Source organism: Notamacropus eugenii, chromosome 1 (assembly GCF_028372415.1).
Source record: "Notamacropus eugenii isolate mMacEug1 chromosome 1, mMacEug1.pri_v2, whole genome shotgun sequence".
NCBI lineage: Eukaryota > Metazoa > Chordata > Mammalia > Diprotodontia > Macropodidae > Notamacropus > Notamacropus eugenii.
In genome coordinates this window covers 750,890,866-750,898,611 of record NC_092872.1, presented here as the reverse complement: position 1 = coordinate 750,898,611, position 7,746 = coordinate 750,890,866, and the positions used below count along the sequence as shown (strand labels likewise).

Here is a 7,746-nt window from a genome sequence, read left to right as displayed (position 1 = left end):
CGTGGGCAGAAGGTAGGACTCTAAACAGTAGTTTGAAGGCCAGTTTGACCAGAACAAAGTACACACCCTGCCCCCGCCCCTGCATGATGTTGGCGGTGCAAATATTATCTTCCTCATTTTCTAGATACAGAAACCTAAGGCTCAGAGACAACAGGGGACTGGCCCAGGGTCTCACAGCTCAGGAGGTATCAGAGCTCAGGTTTCCTGATGACAAGGCCAGCCCCTTCTCCCTTAGACCACTGCACATCTCCCTGCCTGCCCTTGCCAGCTCTGCCAATCTCTGCCTCTATTGTCTCGGTCCTCCCTCTTCTGGAGATCAGAACCAAAAAAGCGTTTTCTCCCTAGGTTGAGGTCAGGATATTCAAGGACAGCCATGTTAAAGATTGGGGGTGGGTGGTGAATGGTCTAGACCAAGCATGAAAACAAAAACATTTTACAAAACAAGGTAGCAGTTCTAAGATCCACCCAAAGTCAGCTTTGAAAGAAGCTGCCACAGCTAAGATGCTTGTCCTTGCTCCATAGTGGACTTTGTGGTCCACTGAGCTCTTCTCCTCCCCTCCCTCTGGGAACAGGCAGCCTCCTACCTCCCAGGCTGGAGCTTCCCTTCCTCCTCTTCTCTTCCTCTCCCTCCCCCTTCTACATCCTCCCCTGACCACCCAATCACAGCAGACACTGGAGCTGAACTCTCCACATCCATCTCCTCTGCCCCCAAGGCAGGCACAGCCAGAAACCACACGGCCATTGACTTTGCCCTAAGTGGGGACACAGCACAGGCTTTGGGGTATCTCCCCTGGAAACCTACTGCTCTCCACCTCCTGCTCTATGACCCTGAGAACTTAGAGGTAAGTGCCCAGCCTGGGATTTTAGAAAGCTTGCTGACCACAAGTACCCAGGCAAGTGGGTTGGGCGGGGATCAGAGAGCTCAGGGGGTGAGTTCTGCCTTGGCTGACTCAAGTGGCAGCAGAATGACTGGTTTCTCTAACGGACCAAGGCTGGCTATGACCAGCTGCCTTCCTTGGTTCTTTAAACCAAATGGATGGCAGACTTGAATACCCTGGGGAGTTCTGTGGCAGTGCCAGGAGCTTAATGGAGTATCCAGGAGCTTACGGGGCGTCTATCCCTTTCCCCGCTTCAGACCACGAGTCAGTAGAAGTGGCTGGAACTAAGAGGTCTACATGTGAGTCCTGGTGCTGCTGCTGCCGGCTGGGTACACTTGGGTAAATATTTCCTCTGTAAAGGCTCTCAGTTTCTCCTCTGCAAAATGCTATCTAACTTGGTAGTAATAGCTTAGCTACTCGAAGATGTCCAATGAGGGGGCCACTAAAACTAATAATAAATGATATTTACATGTGATTCTGACATTTACCTAGCAGTTTAAGGTTTGCAAAGTGCTCTACAAAATGATATTCACTTGGTCCTCTCAACATCTCTGGGACATGGGAATTATGGTAATTCTTCTCCTCTTAGAGCTGAGGAAATTGAAGTTCAGAGACACTAAACGATGTACCCAGGGCAAGATTCAAGCTCAGGTCTTCCTGACTCCAAGTCCATTGAACCACCAGGGTGCCCAACTCTCTGACTAGTCTTCCAGCTCTGACATTTTAAGTTCTATGTCCTAAGGTTTCTTCCAGCCCTGAAGTTCAGTGTTCTAAGGTTCTTCCCAGTTCTGATATACCAAGTTCTAAGCTTTTTTTCAGATATTGTATAATATTATATATAATATCAGTGTTATATTTTATAAGTTATATTCCAGGGTAGAAGAAGAAATGGGGGAAGGGAAACTACAAGGACGTTACTATCTTACACAGGTCTCCCTCTTAATGAAATAGAAGATTCCCTGTTTTTAATTCTTTCCATGGGACCTACCAACAGAATTTTCCTAATTTCCAAAGAATTTAAGGTTTTCAAAGTACCTTGCATATATTATCTCATTTGATATTCACCTCAATCCTTGGAGATAGGTGCTATTATTATCCCCATTTTATGGATGAAAACACTGAGGCTCAGAGCCTGGGTGATTTGCTCTCAGAGACACAGCACTAGTAAATGTCTGGGGTCAGATTTGAACTCAGGACTTTCTGTCTCCAAGTATGACGCTCTATACACTCCCCTCCAGTCTTTCTGAGGGCAAGAATACTGACTTTATACTTCTCTCCTTCCTCGCCCCATTCTCATCTGTAAAGTAGAAAGAAAAGTGAGGCGATTTGGGGATATATTTGGGGAACCGTTTGTTGGGATAATTTCCTTGTTGTCTTCCCAGTCTCTCAGTCGCCAGCTTGAAGTCACCCAGTTCTCTTCCATGGCATTCCCAGATACATCACTTTCTGGGCTGGCATTCAGGCCATCTTTTCGGTTAGCAGGATGTTGAGATATGGCAGCAAGGGCTGTATTTGGGTGGCCCTTTGTAATTCTGGGAAATACGTTGTCTCCCCCGTTAGGCTATGAGCTCCTGGAGAACAGAAATCGGGGTTTTGCCTTTCTTTGTATTCTCAGTGCCTAGCACAGTGTCTGGCATAGGGTGTTTTATAAAGTCTAACTGATTTATAAATAAAAATTCATTAAGCATTCATTAAATGCCTACTGTGTGCAGGACCCTGTGCTAGGTACCAGCGATACAGAGAGGAAAGCCAAACCACCCTTGCCTTCAAGGACAACATTTATACAGATAAATAAACAGACAGATATTGAGGTAGGAGAAGCAGCTGAGCCTGAACTACTGCATAGCAGGACAGAGAAAGGGGGTTCAGGGAGGAGGACAAAGGTGGAAGGGGAAACTTCAGCCGAGCTTTAAAGGAAGATAAAGATGCTGAGAAACCTGAGATGAAGAGGAAGGGCATTCCAGGCAGGGACTTTACCCTGTGGAAATGCATGGAGGTAGGAGATAAAACCCCAATTCCATACTCACCTCTGAGGCAGCTAGCTAAAAAAGACAGGATGGGGAAAGGTGGAAAGGTCCTAATAAGGAATAGGACAGATCTGCTTCCTGTAGGCAGTCTGTAGAGGTTTTCTTCCAGAGCTAGGAGGTTTGTCCTTGAGGATTTAGAACCAGACTTTAGCTGCCTAACGCACATGTTCTGGGTAACTTCCTCCTCTGTAGTGCTTAGAGAAAACAAGTTTGAGACGGTCAATGTTTCTTTGAAAGTGTGGCTAGTGCCTTCAATTATCCCCCAAATGGTCTCATAATGGCCCAGAGTAAAGGTAACCCCCTTCCTATCCATCATGAGGAAGAGGAGGAGGAAGATGGCACTGATGTAATGCTTTATGGTTTACAAAGTGCTTTGTAAGTATTATGTCCTTTCTTCCTCACAATAACCCTGAAAAGTAAGTGCTATTTTTATTGCCATTTTAGAAATGAGGAAGCTGAGACTGAGAGAGGTCAGTCAATAAGCATGTATTAAGTGCCTACTGTGTGCCAAGCAGTGCTAGAGATTTGAAGACCAAAAAAAAAAAACCAATCCCTGACCTTGAGATGCTCACAGTCTAATGGAAGGGACAACTAGCAAGCAAATATGTACATAAAAGCTATACACAGGAGAAACAGGAAATAATTAGCAGAGGGAAAGCTCTGGAATTAAGAATAATTGGAAAAGTCTTCCAAGCAAAAGTGGGGTCTTAGTTGGTCCTTGATGGAAGGCAGGGAAGGCGAGAAGCACAGTAAGGAGAAAGAGCATTGCAGACATGCGGGATGAGCCAGAGAAAATGCCCCGAGCCAAAGGCTGGTGAAGTAACTTAACCTGGGTCACTCAGCTAATAAGTGCCTGAGGCAGGATTTGAATTCAGGTCTGACTCTTAAATCCCATCTGTTTATTCACTGTTAAAACAGAACAGAGGAGAGTCAGCAACTTTTCAAGAATTGGAGATTCATTCATTTTAATGATTTCGGCACATGCAAAGCAAATATTTGGTTGATGTTAAAGATTCACCAAACTCATTTGTTCCAGTTTATAAATTTGAATTGTTTTATTTCACTTATACGCATTCAAATGGAAAGCCCAAATCTCCTCCTGTGATCTCAGTGAGCTTTAAAATGAGTTGATTTTCACTACAGAAGGTGGAGAAAATTTGAGATGAGGGGATTATGTACAGCTAGAAAGAGGGAGGAGCAAAGAGGAAAGGGAAGCATCCCTAAGCCCTCGGGGGAGATAGGACCATCTAAAGAGGTGACTGGGGAAAGGAGGCCCCAGAGACGATCCCCCAGGGCCTCTGGGATGGGGGGAGTCAAAGGAGACACATGAACGAGGCTGGGGATTCATTGTTCCTGGCCTGGCAGTCCTGTTCCTTCAATGTAACTGGTTTGTTCTTCAAGAAGATTCAACATTTTGAGGCTTGCAAACCAGTCAACATTTGACTGATTGTGTATTTTATCACAAAAGCCAGTTCTTTAGGGCTGGGTTTCATTTGTTTGATTTAACTAGCCTTCCTCAACAGAGGTTACCAGCAGATTCATCTCCTTTGGAACCCTAGATGAGGACAGTAGGAATCCTAGCTATCACACAAAGTTCATGTTTGTTGACTGACTGACTCTCACACCAATCCTCTGTTCTCTATCAGAACCCTGGAGGCATCAGGGTGTACATGTAAGGGCAAGGGAGGGGTCCGTCAATTTGGATGGGAAAATGAACCTTCCCCTTGCCCTTAAATCTATCGACTGACCCTCCCAGGGGTGTGAGAGTCAGTCAGTCAGTGTTTATTTTGTGTGATAAAGTGATAGCACTTTATTTGTGTGCTAAGAACCCCTGCCTTAGAATACAGAATGCCAGAGCTGAAAGGACATCCATCCTCTTTGGAGGTTCTCTCTCATCTCTAACAGCCAAGTCTTGTTGATAGGATCTGAGAATATCAGAAAAGGGTTGACAGTTGGCATGGAAGGTCAAGGGCACACACAGGTGCCCACAGCTACCCATGGGCCTCAGGTTGCTTTAGATGGTTTGAATGACGAGATGTACCAAAGCCAAGAATGTGACCTAGAGCAGAGCACAGGAATCCCACAACCTGTGTGAGCCCCTATCAGTCCCCACCTGGATCGTCCTGGTCAGTTCTGGGCACCACATTTTCGGAAGAACATTGATATCCTAGAGAGTGACCACAGGAGGCTAGCCAGGACAGGGAAAAACATCAGTGATTGTCTCTTGGGGACACTGGTGGGGGGAGGGTGGTTGTCCAGAGACGAAAGGCTTGTATTCAAGTATTTGAAGGGTCATCATGTGGAAGAGAAATGTCCATGTTCTGTGTTCTTGTGTCTTCCCTCACAAGGCTCCCAGAATAACTGTCTTGATTCATAGATACCGTCACATTTCCTCTGCTAGAAGGTAGCTCAGTGTCACAGTGGTTAGAGCATCAGACCTGGCCTTGAAACTTCCTAGTTGTGGGACTCTGGGCAAGTCACTTAACCTCTGTAGCCTCTACGTGCAACTTCCTCATCTGTAAAATGGGAATAAGTAGATGCCATGATCTATTTCCCAGGGCTGTTAAAAAAATAAAACGAGATCTTATATGTGAAATGCTTTGCAAGCTGTAAAATGCTGCATGAATACTGTTATCATCATCTGACCTGAAATATTAAGTAGTTCCCAATGGGGGTTGGGGAGGAAGGAGTTTCACAGACTACTCCTTTCCAGGTAAGATCCCGAGGAATGTGGCTCCTAGGGAACATACCTGCCCAGTCCCATAGTTGGACCTCAGATATCATCTAGTCTAAGCAATACCAGAAGAGGCATCTTCCCCTCTTGCCACATCCCTCTAAGTGGTCATTCATCTTCTGCCTGAAAACTTCAAAGGGGGCAGAGCCCACGGAAATGATACAGTGCTTCAAGATTTGCTAAGCATTTTACATGTGTGCTAGCTCTCTTGAGGCTCACAACAGCCCTTCAAGGTAGGGACTATACTATTATCCCCATTTTGCAAGTGAGGAAAGTGAAGTAGATAGGGGTTGTGACTTGCCCAGGGTCATACAGCTAATAAGTGTCTAACTGAGGATTTTATTTCAGGCCTTGCAGACTCTGTGCCCTACTGCCTCTCCCCCAGGTCTCCACAACCTACTTCTCTTCCGGACGGCTCTGTTAGAGATTTTTTTCCCCAATATTAATCCCAAATCTGCCTCCTTTCAGTTCCCGTCCATTGGTCTTGGTTCTAATTCCAGGGGCCAAGCAGAACAAGTTGAATTTCTCTTTCCCACACATCCCCAAGTAACTTCTTTCCTCCAGGATAAATACTCTTAGCTCCTTTACTTGGTCCCCATTTAACATGGACTCAAGGCCCGTGACTGTTCTGGCTGCCCTCCTCTGGACATCCCCCATCTTTCCTCTAGTGTGATTCCTACATTGGACCCAGCCTCCCCCGCTTAGTCTTACTTCTGGGGGGATGTTATCACACAGCAGAGGCTCAACTATGCTCTCCCTGCTCTCCCATTCCGAGCTAAGCGACCACAGGCAAGTCTTCCCCACCCCCATCCCCAGCATCAATTTTCTCACTTGTAAAATAGGAATAATAACAAAACTGGCATCTTCTGCCTCAGTGGGTCACTGCTGGGGAAGAGCTAGAAACCTTTGAGAGCTACATAAGTGAGAGTTTTTATGACCACCACTCACCAGGCAGAGTACCAAGTGATAACGTCCCCAGGCTGTGTCCTCCAACGTCCTTCCTGGGGCCGAGGTCTCTGATCGCTACTGTTGCCTTGGCAACCCACAGCCTCACTTTAAACTTCCTGGCCCTTCTCCTGCGCTGGTGATTACCGTCCTGCGCATCCTTCTCAGAACAGGGGCAAACAGGCCCAAGGAGAGTCCGCTGATTGGCCCCACGGGCTGCTTGGTCTCTCCGTGGCTTCACGGGGGAATCCTCTGCCTCTTTCCAGAAGTTGCCATCTCAGGCTTCCGTCTTCTGGTCTCATCACAGTTTCAGATGCAGGCTGCAGCTGATGACTGTGGGATCAATAAAACTGAATCCCCATGAACTAATGAGAGCCGTTCCGGAATCCATTTTCTCGCACTCTTCCCCCCTCCACCACCACCAGGAAAAGAAATAGGTAGTGTGGAGGTGGCGCACTAGACTTGGAAGTGAGGCAGAGCTGGGTTTGAATGCCATGCCTGAGCAACTTTGGGTAAACAATCGCTTAACTTCAGTTTCCTCATCTGTAAAATGGGGGTAGTCATAGCACCCATCGCTCAGGGTTCTTGGAAGGTTCAAGTGTGATCGGGGCAGTCCAGTGCTTGCAGACAAACATTACACTATATGTGCACTGCTGTTATTGTCAGAGAGGAAAAAGGGAATCTGCACCCAGGGCAGGTGGGATTGTTTATAGCAGCTAGTTTGGGGCAGCACGGATTGAGAGCGCTACCTGTGCTCAGGGCTGAGCGTGAACTCCGGGGAATCTTCTATTTAATTCAGCAACTGTTACTGAACCAAAAGTTACTGCGTTTACTAAGTATCCGCAGCGCTTGGGACCTGTGGGCACAAGGACAACCCGTGCCTAGAGGAGTTTTTATTGCACCTGAGGAGACAACATGCACGTATATAAGTGGTTACAAAATCAATGTAAGATCATGGAGGCTGGGGGAGGGCTACTAGCAGCTGGGGACACCAGGGAAGACTTCACATAGGAGTGGAGTTTTGAAGGTGTCATTATTATCTCCGTTTTACATTTGAGGAAACTGAGGCACAGAGCGGTTATTTCCCCATGTCACAAAACTAGTAAGTGTCATGGAATGTCATATATGTGGGGCAGCAGTAAAGCCAACGTGACTGGACCAT

General features: G+C 46.6%; 1 protein-coding gene across 4 annotated transcripts in view; it reads left to right on the top strand.

Annotated features, from left to right (window-relative positions):
* Window positions 1-519: 519 nt before the first annotated feature.
* The window catches only part of SLC4A5 (solute carrier family 4 member 5), a 119,555-nt gene continuing 112,328 nt past the window's right edge, over window positions 520-7,746 (top strand). The window contains exons 1-2 of one of the 4 annotated variants that reach the window (XM_072641584.1): window positions 520-842; window positions 1,136-1,217. The gene's annotated coding sequence lies outside the window, so the exon portion shown is untranslated. Of the gene's footprint in view, window positions 843-1,135; window positions 1,218-6,737; window positions 7,022-7,746 lie in introns of those variants that run through there. The other 3 variants (XM_072641285.1, XM_072641362.1, XM_072641445.1) reach the window with 3 other exon arrangements.